The following is a 12,967-nucleotide window of genomic DNA, read 5'->3' as shown; positions in this document are numbered from 1 at the left end:
GTGTCAGGGGTGATTTGTGAGAGAAGGATAGCAGCAAGACTGAAAGGGAAGGTTTACAAGATGGTAGTGAGAACCATTTCTTGATGGTTCTTTGGGACACCTTTAGAGGTTCTTCAATGAACCACTGAAAGAAATGGTTCTTCAAAGAACCATTGCTTGAAAGGTTCTTCTATGGCATCAGTCTAAAGAACCACTTTTGGTTCCAGTTGGCACCTTTATTTTTCTGAGTGTAGGTGGATCAAATATATATTGATCGGGTGGAAGTCCATAATATTTTCGAAAATTGATTTTCTTTGATCTTCTAACTTGTCAGTCTTTCATTTAACTAAACTTGTCAGCTTGTGTTTTTATAGTTTTGGTAACATACAGCAGCTCTGCAATCCCAGAAGAATAACACAGATTCTTCCAAAGATCAGTACAACTACCAAAATTTTAACTTAAAATTTCAATATATTTTACTTGTCTGTGGTTTTGTCATACTTTATTTACATTGTCATTAAAAATTTGCAGAGACTAATTTACCTGGTAATGTCCTGGCAGTGTTTGATCCTCATTTTCCTTTCCCCCAGTGGTTTTAGGTGATCACCTAAATGTTGAAGTGGTCCCTAAATGCAATTGACACCCCTTTCTCAACAAGAAGTTTGGGCTTGGGTGAGCCTGAGTGCTGAAGATATCTACCTATTCGGAACCATGGTAACAGGGTTCTGGCTGGTCGGAGCTGGCTTGGCCCTGACTTATCAAAGAATCAAGAAAGCAGAACCAGCTGTTCAAACCTCCACAAGGCTGCCCGCTGGGATTGGAACGATGGGAGAGGTGTGAGTTTCTCAAAATGGGCTCATTGAGTCAGCACGGATAAGATCTTGGAGAGGCTACGGCTGCTGTGAATACTCAGAATAAGATCTCTGACTGCAGATTGGATACATCTCGGAAGGGCTAGCCCGGAATAACATCTCTGGGCGCAAATTGGATGACATCTCGGGGAGGCACACAGCCGTGAGTTCTCAGAAATTGGCTCCTTGAGCACAAGAAATGACAGCATCACAGCAAGTATGGCTCTCCAACGGGAGATTGAGAGACCAGTGTTGGACTGTAGAACTGCTTTGAAATTCATATGAGCTGTTCGCACTAAAGTAAAAAATACCATCACTTATGCGGATACCCCTTTGGCGCCAGCTGCAAGGCCGGAGCTGAACAAAACACCCTGATAACGACTGTGCTTAGTCTGTTCCTTCCCATTCCATGCAAGGCCACCTGGGTTGGCTGGAAGACTGTTTACTTAGCCTGGCAGGGTGAAGAACACGCACACACATACATATACTGATACTGACGCATCACCCTCCCTACCCCGGATCCAACGCTACATCCAACGCTTACCTCCCCTCTGATGTGGACATCGGGTCAGTTGGAGGCACAGTCGAAAGATTGCAGCGATCCCAGATCAGATGTACACACTGGAACTCTTTCCCATGGTGCTGTCTGTGTTTATTGTGCTATGGTGTGTTGATATCTGTGCATTCCTGTATTATCCTTTTGTGTTACACATTTCGATGTTTTTTTTCCTCGCTACCTAGCCTGACCTGTCACCCCATTGTGATGTTTGTGTATTGTATGTAGGGTCGGCAAGGTCTGTCATCTCGGTTGTGGGCAAAGACCTGCAACTGACAAATAAAGGCTATCTCATCATCTCATCTCATATCTATACTGGTCATCGAATGTTCAAGATGGGCTTTACGTCTTCCAACAGCTGCTCACACTGTCAAACCAATACACCGGACAATTATATCCACGCGCTTTGGTTCTGTCCACCAGTTCAGAAGTTTTGGCGTGAGATGTGTTAAAGTTATCAAAGTGTCTGAAATGTAACATTCCAACTTCCCCTTTAGTGTGCTTGTTGGGCAGCTTAGATTATGTCACTACAGAAAAGAATATCGCCCATATGGTTTTCACTGTCCTAGGCATTGCCAAGAAAACAGTCCTCATGAAATGGAAAAATAAAAATAATCTTAATTCTAACCAATATAGAAATTATCTAATAGATTTATCTTGGCACTCAGTGGCAGTCTTTTGTTATATATATATAAATGTGTGAATGTATAAATGAAGTGTGAAATTGTTATTGGGATGAATGATTAAAGGTGCACATTGTTTTGAGAGAAAAGTGTGTGGGAGACAACGAAGTTCATTGAAGGGAAGTGTGTAAAATGCTAATGAAAGTATTGTGTGGATGATGCTACGAAACTGAGTTGAAAGAATGGTGATATGTGTGGAAAACTGTTAATTGTCCTGATGTCTGAAAGAGCTCTGCTGAGCACGTTGAAGATTGTGATGTGAATGCTTGCAAATGCAAAGAGCTTAGTATATTTAAGTGTGTGTGCGTGAAATAAGGGTGCATTGTTTTTAGAGCAACACTTAGCAGAATTATAGAGGGTTTATAGACTGTAAATATTAAAAAAAAAGAGTTTGATTAGCCTGCAGAAACAGGAACGAGAGAAACTTTCCTGTTTCTACAGACTAATCAGCTGTGTGTGTGTGACAGGAAGCTGTGTGTGGGACAGGAACTTTGCATGCCCATAAAAGGAAACTGGCTGATGCAGTGGCGATCCTAGCCTGTTAGGCGCCCTGGGCGAACACTCCCTCTGGCGCCCCCCACACACACACACACACAAAATATTTTAAGGGTTGTACATTAACATAAAACTGTTGTACACACACACACACACACACACACACACACACACACACACACACACACACACACACACACACACACACACACACACACGTGAAGAGAGAGAGAGTATGCATAGTATGCAAATTGCCACCAAACAGCCATCATAATTCATCATACAATGAGAACAGGACAAATCAACAATTAACAATGACTAATTAATATTAAAATCTGTAATATAATGTATTGTTTGGCGTTTAGTCTGTTACTGTTACTATTTTTACCATTTCTTCTTAGAGCAACTGTAACCCACATAATTTCCTTAGGGATTAATAAAGTATTCTGATTCTGATTGTTTCAGGATGACCTGCCATTATCCAATGACACATCTGCTTACCTGCATCTTTTGCTCGTTTCGCTTCCTCTTCTTTTCTCTTTTTTCTAAACTGAGCACCTGATGGCTTTGAACTTTTCTTGTCCATCTTCCATCTTCCATTGGTTTTAATTTTGCACTCCATTATGAACACCCATCCCTCAACATGAGGATCACCACAACATGACCTAATAGACCTACACCTTAGTTCACAGATTCACTTTGTCTAGGGTTTATTTCTGGGATTTCACACAACCCAAGGTTCAAATCATGAATACATAATGGACTTAGATTTACATCATTATAAATGAAATGTGCTCTATTTGGAAGCAGCCAGCCCCCCCCCTCTTTCGATGGGTTGTGTGTTAGACTTTAAATCATCAAACTATAAATTTTAAATTGTTATTGATCCCTTTACACCAAGTCCTAAAGTGTATATTTATTTTCTTACTCTTCTTATATATATTGTTTGTTTACTTGCACTGCTGTAACTGGAGCCTCGTCGCCTCGTCTCTCTATATACTGGACTGTATGTAGCGGAGATGACAATAAAGTTTACTTTGACTTCAGCAGCAAGCAGGCGCACCGAGGGCTCTCGTGCTCACTTTTCGTGTACAGAATTTCGAAAAAACATTGATGCAAATTATAAGTCTGTATTATAATGTCTAGTGTTTTCATGTTTGTCGGTTTGTTTTTATTTTGTTTTATTTTGCGAGTTGATTATTATTAGATGCTGCTCCAGCCAGCCAGAGAATCCCCCGCCGCCTCCCCATGCCGCAAGCAGCAGGCGAAAAAGTCAGTGCAACTGAACTATAACACTGACGACGCCAGCAGCAGCAGCATGTAAGAAAGCACGTGATGCAACATGCACGGTGAATTACAGGCTGATAAGAACAGTGGGATAAATAACTGTGTGAAAGCACTGAACACTGAGTTTCATATTTGCCATGCTTGGAGTAATCCTTAAAAGAAAAGACTGAAAAGATCAAGAGAGAAGAAATGGAGAGAAGAAACCCCTGATTTGGGCCTGTGTTGATCTGCGAGGCCCCACAGGAAACCGTGAGAACAGTAATAGGTAAACCTGGACATTATATAGTGAATGCATATGGGAAAATTGGATCAAAGGCTGAACTTATTAAGGTTTAGAAATTTTCACCACATCACAACAATGAGGTTAAAAAGGTAGAAAACACACATATACAAATGGTTACATGTGAAATTATTTTGGGGGAGAAGCAGAATTGAGATAGTTTGAATCCACAGCTCAGTGCAAAGAGGCAGAGTTAAACCTGATTATAAAATACATATGCAATGTAGAAGCAGCTTACACTCCATTAACATGACCACATAACATGAACGCAAGGAAGAACACGCTTACATTTATCAAGGTGAATACATGAAATAAACTGGTATTTTTGGCCAGAGAGAGAGAGAGAGAGAGAGAAGTGGGTCATTTAAGCACTGATGATAATAATGAGTGTCTAAGTTTGTCATTTTTAGGTCCAAAGCAGACCTGGATCAATTTTCCACATGCGGCGGTCAGAAGAAAGTTATAGGTTAACATCACTGTAAACATTCAGGCCTGGTTGTTTACAGCGCCATGCATCACTAAACCTGACAAGTGAGCTCTAACTCCTGGCTGAAGGCAAGGAATGCTGTTATTTAAGGTGGGAAAGCAAAATTTGGGTTAGCAAACTTGGGAAAGAAAAAACTGACTGCTTAAGTGGGAAAATTGTGAAGGAGTCTGAAACACTGCAAAAAGAAACATATACAAAATCACACACACAAACAGAAAATGCATTAACCTTACAACTACGAGAGAGCTCATGAAGATTAGACAGCATGTTGAGCATGTGAGTCTGTTTATTAGTGTTAAAATAGTGTGAACACACTTAAACCCTGAAGTTGAGGAATGACTCAGGAAAGTTTCATGACAAGAGAGTGACATTTGTGAAAATGAAAAAGTGATTAAAAGCTTAAAGTAGTTTTAAAATAGTGAATTGGAAGTGCTCTTGTGTCGATTGAGCAAAACAAGTGATTACTCTAGGAAGAAAAGAAAAGAATTTAATAATGTGGTAAGATTTAAATATGTTTTTCTCTTGTCATGGTAACTTCTTGAGATATGACTCAGTATATAAATTAGCTGAAATGAGTGGTGAGAAAGAAGCTTCCTGTGTGGCTGGGTGTCAGAGGCTTTCAATGGAGGAAACATAGCAGAGACTGAGGAGGATTACTTGGTGAAATATATAATGGTAAAGTAACAGGATATTTAAATTAGGTGGTCAGGCCTTTTCAGAGGTGCAGAGTTGGACAAGAAATTTATAATTTAGTGATGACACATTGTTATAATGGGTTTATATGTTATGCTAAATGTAAGTATGTTAAAGTGCTTAAAGGGGAACATTATTGTGTGCAAATTGTGTGGCTTTTAACAAAATTTTCTGTGTATTTAGCAGGTGAAATTATGTCAGAAAATGAACAGAGGGAGTGAGTTTAAGTCTGATTTCAGACTATGTAAGTATTAATTAAACCAAGAGTAGGGCAAAACTTTTGTGGCCCTGAAGTTCTAATCTCCATAACATATCGATAGATTAATAAGAATTTTTTTTGTGTTTAAGATCTTTGGGTTTGTTGTTTGAGTGATGGGTTGATTGTGTCAGTTAGGTTTGTGTTGTTTTCTTATTTTAATAGAGGGAGTTTTAGTAAACTTGGACATGTCTAGAATTGGGCCCTTTAAAATTGTAACAGTGCACTTAGGGAAAACCTGTCAGGTGATTATGTGTCGTGTTTTGATGAGCTAATAATAATCAGCTCTCTTTTTTCTCATTTTTTGTAAGCAGGCCAGCAAGATTGAATTAACAGTGCTGAAAAAATTTTCGGGAGAGCAAATATAAGGTGACCTTTTCCAGATTACAACTTGCTGAGGAGAAGGCCGTCTGTGGGAACCTGAAGTTCCTGTCTAAAAGGATTGCCGCGTGTCAATCCAGACCAAAAATTATAGACAATTGTTTTTCTTTTGAGTGAATGCGTGTGAATAAGTGAATGAGGGTTAGCATGAATAAAGAGGGACAAACAATTGACTCTGTTGGGGAGAGAAAGGGGATGCTCTGCGGATTTTGGGTTGCTGATGATTGCTTTAAAAAGAAAATTTCTGTTTTATTGACTGGGTTTAGATTATGGTACTAGATTATATTGTTGGGAAAATGCCAAATGCTAAAGGGGAGAAACTTTTCGATATAACTCTTGCCATTAACAAAATAGGCCACTAAAGAAATAAAGTTTATAGAGGAAAATAACTAAAACAAAAGTAATATTTATGAGTCGCATAGGAGATTGCTAGACTTTTCATATAACATGCAGTTATAGAATAACAAACACTTGTTGAAGTGACCAAGGTTTTTTCCTTTAAAGCAGGAGCAAAGTAAGGAAAGCATATATATTTTGGTTAAGTCTGGTAAAGTATAATTAGAATGTAACGTTACATTAAGAGGAGCAAAATGAAATCAAAATATGCTGTATCAAGAACATGTTATAACACAGGAAATGTGAGTTTTAAAATGAAGTTAGTGTTAACACACAGGTGTTGTTTCTAGGAAGGTTTGAATGGAGCCAGTGGTGTAAAAGATTTACAGTTTTTTTCAGTCGCTAACAAGCGTTTGTCCAAACAGTTGTCACATTTGCAAAACTCTAAACACAATTAGCACAGCATTGGTCTGTTGTGGCCATACCATTCACACATTTCATGTCGTGTTCACCCAATATGCAGTCAGTGAACACATTTCCACAATGCTTACATTTTCTTAACAGACAAGCTATACCTCCCAACAAAATTATGGACTGTTTCTGTAGTATCTACGAATGTTAACACACAACATCCCACAATAGCAAAAACAATATTCCAAACCTTAGATACAGTATAAAAACCTCTGCTTCTGCAATGATATCAGTACAAAAACAATATCAATATCAAAAATATATCTCAGCTGATAATAAACAAACAATTGAATAATTGACACACAGCTGATTTATGTTGGGTAAATTGGGCCAACCACAGCTTCTTCCATTCTGGCTTAGAGTCAGTGGGGTTTATAAGGCAAGACCTTGAGGAGTGATGTTTTTGGAAACAAAAAAAAGACAAACACTGTAATGTCTGGTCGAGGAAGAGTAGGAGCAAGGGGCCCAGGGAGAAGAGCAGGCCCAAGGAGAGGGCAAGGTAGAGGTGTAAGAATGCGTGGTGGTGGCATTCCAAGGGCTGCAAGAACAGTAGTCAGTGATGAAATTCGTGCCACTATCGTTGACCATGTAATCAACCATGGTCTTTCACTAAGAGAGGCTGGTGAAAGAGTGCAGCCCAATTTGAGGCGGTCAACAGTTGCCTCCATTATACGCATCTTTCAACAAACCAACAGGTAAGTATTGCATTTTACATGGATTGTTTCTATTCTCACTTGACATGTCAATATGGTCATACAGTAATGCATATGTTGAATTTTTTGTCTTTCTAAAGAATGCAACATCTTCCACCCTCTGGGGGAAGAGGAAAGCTCCTCAGTAATGATCAGGAGCTTGCCATTGTAGAAATGGTTACTGCAAATAATGCAATAAAACTGCGTGAAATTCAAACTAGAATTGTGGCGGACCATGAGATATTTGACAATATCGATAGAATCAGCCTCACAACCATTACGCGGACATTGTCCAAACACAGAGTGCGGATGAAGCAGCTCTACACTGTTCCCTTTGAGAGGAACAGTGAGAGGGTCAAGGAGCTACGACGACAATATGTCCAGGTATAGTGTATATTCAATCCAATGTCCAGTTCTATAAGCTTTGCACTTTGCAAGTAGGTAACCTACACAATACTAGGTTACAGTACAGTATGGTATACAGTAATAACATGACTTACATAAACTTTGTTTCAGAGAGTTATGGAATTGGAGGCCAACCATGCCCCTCATGAATTCATATACATCGATGAGGCAGGATTCAATCTGGCCAAAAGGCATCGACGTGGACGAAATGTAATTGGAAAAAGGGCCACAGTTGATGTGCCAGGACAGAGAGGGGCAAACATTACCATGTGTGCAGCAATTGCAAATGCAGGATTACTCCTTCACAGATGTCAGGTTGGACCCTATAATACAGAGCGCTTGCTTGCCTTTCTCGATGATCTCCACCAGTGCCTGGTTCCAGAGCAGGGTCAGGAGGGTGAAAACATGAGGACCTTTGTAATTACCTGGGACAATGTGGCTTTCCATCACTCGCAGGCAATAACAACATGGTTTGAAGTCCACCCAAGACTGGTAAGTCTCTTCCTTCCACCCTATTCACCTTTCCTCAACCCCATAGAGGAGTTCTTTTCTGCATGGAGGTGGAAGGTTTATGACCATCAGCCATATGACCAGATGTCCCTCCTTGAAGCCATGGATGCTGGCTCCAGGGACATCACAGTTGACGATTGCCAAGGGTGGATCCGACATACCATGCGGTTTTATCCCAGGTGCATCGACTTGGATAACATCAGATGTGATGTTGATGAAAACATGTGTCCTAACCCTGAAGATCGCAGGGATTAGATGCAAATTTTTTGCCTTTTTTTAGCCCCCCTCCCCCCCTTTTTATCTTGGCTTTTTGCTGTTGTTTTTTTGTTCAGAATGCGCTTGTGTGTTTCATGGATATTTTGTTCACTGTAAGCAATACTGTAGAACTTTCTCTGTGTTGTGATATTTTGATACCATGGTAGCATTTACAGGATATTGTTTTATTGTGATATTATACAGAAAAGAGTTACTCAATAAGGCCCATTTAATAGTTGTTTTTCTCTTTCTCTCTGACCCAAGAATTGATGTGTAAGACTCACAGGCTGGTACCCCAAGGTCGAAAACACCACAGAGACGAGACCACTTCCTTACTCCCATCCTCCCTTTTTCTTTATCTCTTAGAAAAAGGCTCGTTAAAGGCCAGGTGGTTTGTTTCAGAATTCACTAATGAAAGAACTCTGTATTCTATGTCTAGGAGTGTATTTTGCTGGGATGATCATAAATTGTAGCTGAACTGATAAACTACACAAAGGATACTTCTTTGCTCACAAGGCAGGAAGACGTTTCCTTATTTGGTCTGTACTGGTTTGAACTGAGAACTTGCTGACACACGAACCTTTTTTTCCTCTATATAAGCTGTTATGTACTAAATAAACCTTTGAGTCGATTGGGAAGGCAACCTAAAGCAGTCTCTGTTTTCTTGTTCTCCCAAGCTGCTCCCGAGCTCGTACTACAGTTTTTTCCAGTCGCTAACAAGCGTTTGTCCAAACAGTTGTCACATTTGCAAAACTCTAAACACAATTAGCACAGGATCGGTCTGTTGTGGCCATACCATTCTTACATTTCATGTCGTGTTCACCCAATATGCAGTCAGTGAACACATTTCCACAATGCTTACATTTTCTTAACAGACAAGCTATACCTCCCAACAAAACTATGGACTGTTTTTGTAGTATTTACGAATGTTAACACACAACATCCCACAATAGCAAAAACAATATTCCAAACCGTAGATACAGTATAAAAACCTCTGCTTCTGCAATGATATCAGTACAAAAACAATATCAATATCAAAAATATATATCAGCTGATAATACAGTTTTTTACAGTCGCTAACAAGCGTTTGTCCAAACAGTTGTCACATTTGCAAAACTCTAAACACAATTAGCACAGCATCGGTCTGTTGTGGCCATACCATTCACACATTTCATGTCGTGTTCACCCAATATGCAGTCAGTGAACACATTTCCACAATGCTTACATTTTCTTAACAGACAAGTTATACCTCCCAACAAAACTATGGACTGTTTCTGTAGTATCTACGAATGTTAACACACAACATCCCACAATAGCAAAAACAATATTCCAAACCTTAGATACAGTATAAAAACCTCTGCTTCTGCAATGATATGTCGGTGGATCCGACATACCAGGCGGTTTTATCCCAGGTGCATCGACTTGGATAACATCAGATGTGATGTTGATGAAAACATGTGTCCTAACCCTGAAGATCGCAGAGATTAGATGCAAATCTTTTGCCTTTTTTTAGCCCCCCTCCCCCTCCCCCCCTTTTTATCTTGGCTTTTTGCTGTTGTTTTTTTGTTCAGAATGCTCTTGTGTGTTTCATGGATATTTTGTTCACTGTAAGCAATACTGTAAAACTTTCTCTGTCCTATCATACCGTGTTTCTACTGTACCTCCTGTGGTAAACAGTAAAGAAACAAAAACTTGTTTGCTTTTTACTGGAATGCTTTTGAATGTGAACATTACTGTACATGTGGACATACAGTTACCAACCAAGACATTTCTGGTGTCAATATGGTGGATTGCATGTTTCGCATGCAAATACCTGTGAAACTGAAACATAAAAGTCTATGCAGTTTTTGTAATGTCAATAATAGCCAGTATTTTGAAACCTGGTGTACTTTGATTGACTGCATGTACCTTGTGAAGTGAAAACAAGTGTTATTCTTTGACAGACTAATTTCATTTTGAGTCAGATTTATAGTGTTTTTGTACAGTTAGTGTGTGCAGAGAACGATGTGTTCTAATTTTGAAATGAGGAGTTAGTATATATTTAACAAAGTGTATTTTTGGGAAGGATATTATCCATTTGGCCAATTGTGTTTTGTAGGTGTGGGTCTGTGTTAAGAGTTTAGAAAAAGTATCTGAAGTATGGGTAGGCGCTTGTTAGCGACTGTAAAAAACTGTAAACAAACAATTGAATAATTGACACACAGCTGATTTATGTTGGGTAAATTGGGCCAACGACAGCTTCTTCCATTCTGGCTTAGACTCAGTGGGGTTTATAAGGCAAGACCTTGAGGAGTGATGTTTTTGGAAACAAAAAAAAGACAAACACTGTAATGTCTGGTCGAGGAAGAGTAAGAGCAAGGGGCCCAGGGAGAAGAGCAGGCCCAAGGAGAGGGCAAGGTAGAGGTGTAAGAATGCGTGGTGGTGGCATTCCAAGGGCTGCAAGAACAGTAGTCAGTGATGAAATTCGTGCCACTATCATTGACCATGTAATCAACCATGGTCTTTCACTAAGAGAGGCTGGTGAAAGAGTGCAGCCCAATTTGAGGCGGTCAACGGTTGCCTCCATTATACGCATCTTTCAACAAACCAACAGGTAAGTATTGCATTTTACATGGATTGTTTCTATTCTCACTTGACATGTCAATATGGTCATACAGTAATGCATATGTTGAATTTTTTGTCTTTCTAAAGAATGCAATGTCTTCCACCCTCTGGGGGAAGAGGAAAGCTCCTCAGTAATGATCAGGAGCTTGCCATTGTAGAAATGGTTACTGCAAATAATGCAATAAAACTGCGTGAAATTCAAACTAGAATTGTGGCGGACCATGAGATATTTGACAATATCGATAGAATCAGCCTCACAACCATTACGCGGACATTGTCCAAACACAGAGTGCGGATGAAGCAGCTCTACGCTGTTCCCTTTGAGAGGAACAGTGAGAGGGTCAAGGAGCTACGACGACAATATGTCCAGGTATAGTGTATATTCAATCCAATGTCCAGTTCTATAAGCTTTGCACTTTGCAAGTAGGTAACCTACACAATACTAGGTTACAGTACAGTATGGTATACAGTAATAACATGACTTACATAAACTTTGTTTCAGAGAGTTATGGAATTGGAGGCCAACCAGGCCCCTCATGAATTCATATACATCGATGAGGCAGGATTCAATCTGGCCAAAAGGCGTCGACGTGGACGAAATGTAATTGGAAAAAGGGCCACAGTTGATGTGCCAGGACAGAGAGGGGCAAACATTACCATGTGTGCAGCAATTGCAAATGCAGGATTACTCCTTCACAGATGTCAGGTTGGACCCTATAATACAGAGCGCTTGCTTGCCTTTCTCAATGATCTCCACCAGCGCCTGGTTCCAGAGCAAGGTCAGGAGGGTGAAAACATGAGGACCTTTGTAATTACCTGGGACAATGTGGCTTTCCATCACTCGCAAGCAATAACAACATGGTTTGAAGTCCACCCAAGACTGGTAAGTCTCTTCCTTCCACCCTATTCACCTTTCCTCAACCCCATAGAGGAGTTCTTTTCTGCATGGAGGTGGAAGGTTTATGACCATCAGCCACATGACCAGATGTCCCTCCTCGAAGCCATGGATGCTGGCTCCAGGGACATCACAGTTGACGATTGCCAAGGGTGGATCCGACATACCAGGCGGTTCTATCCCAGGTGCATCGACTTGGATAACATCAGATGTGATGTTGATGAAAAAATGTGGCCTAACCCTGAAGATCGCAGGGATTAGATGCAAAGTTTTTGCCTTTTTTTAGCCCCCCTCCCCCCCTTTTGATCTTGGCTTTTTGCTGTTGTTTTTTTGTTCAGAATGCTCTTGTGTGTTTCATGGATATTTTGTTCACTGTAAGCAATACTGTAAAACTTTCTCTGTCCTATCATACTGTGTTTCTACTGTACCTCCTGTAGTAAACAGTAAAGAAACATAAACTTGTTTGCTTTTTACTGGAATGCTTTTGAATGTGAACATTACTGTACATGTGGACATACAGTTACCAACCAAGACATTTCTGGTGTCAAAATGGTGGATTGCATGTTTCGCATGCAAATACCTGTAAAACTGAAACATAAAAGTCTATGCAGTTTTTGTAATGTCAATAATAGCCAGTATTTTGAAACCTGGTGTACTTTGATTGACTGCATGTACCTTGTGAAGTGAAAACAAGTGTTATTCTTTGACAGACTAATTTCATTTTGAGTCAGATTTATAGTGTTTTTGTACAGTTAGTGTGTGCAGAGAAAGATGTGTTCTATTTTGAAATGAAGAGTTAGTATATATTTAACAAAATGTATTTTTGAGAAGAAAATTATCCATTTGGCCAA

Source organism: Rhamphochromis sp. 'chilingali', assembly GCF_963969265.1.
Source record: "Rhamphochromis sp. 'chilingali' genome assembly, chromosome: 4".
In the NCBI taxonomy this organism is placed as follows: Eukaryota; Metazoa; Chordata; class Actinopteri; order Cichliformes; family Cichlidae; genus Rhamphochromis; species Rhamphochromis sp. 'chilingali'.
The sequence above is the reverse complement of the archived record's forward strand: the minus strand, read 5'-3'. Positions refer to the sequence as shown.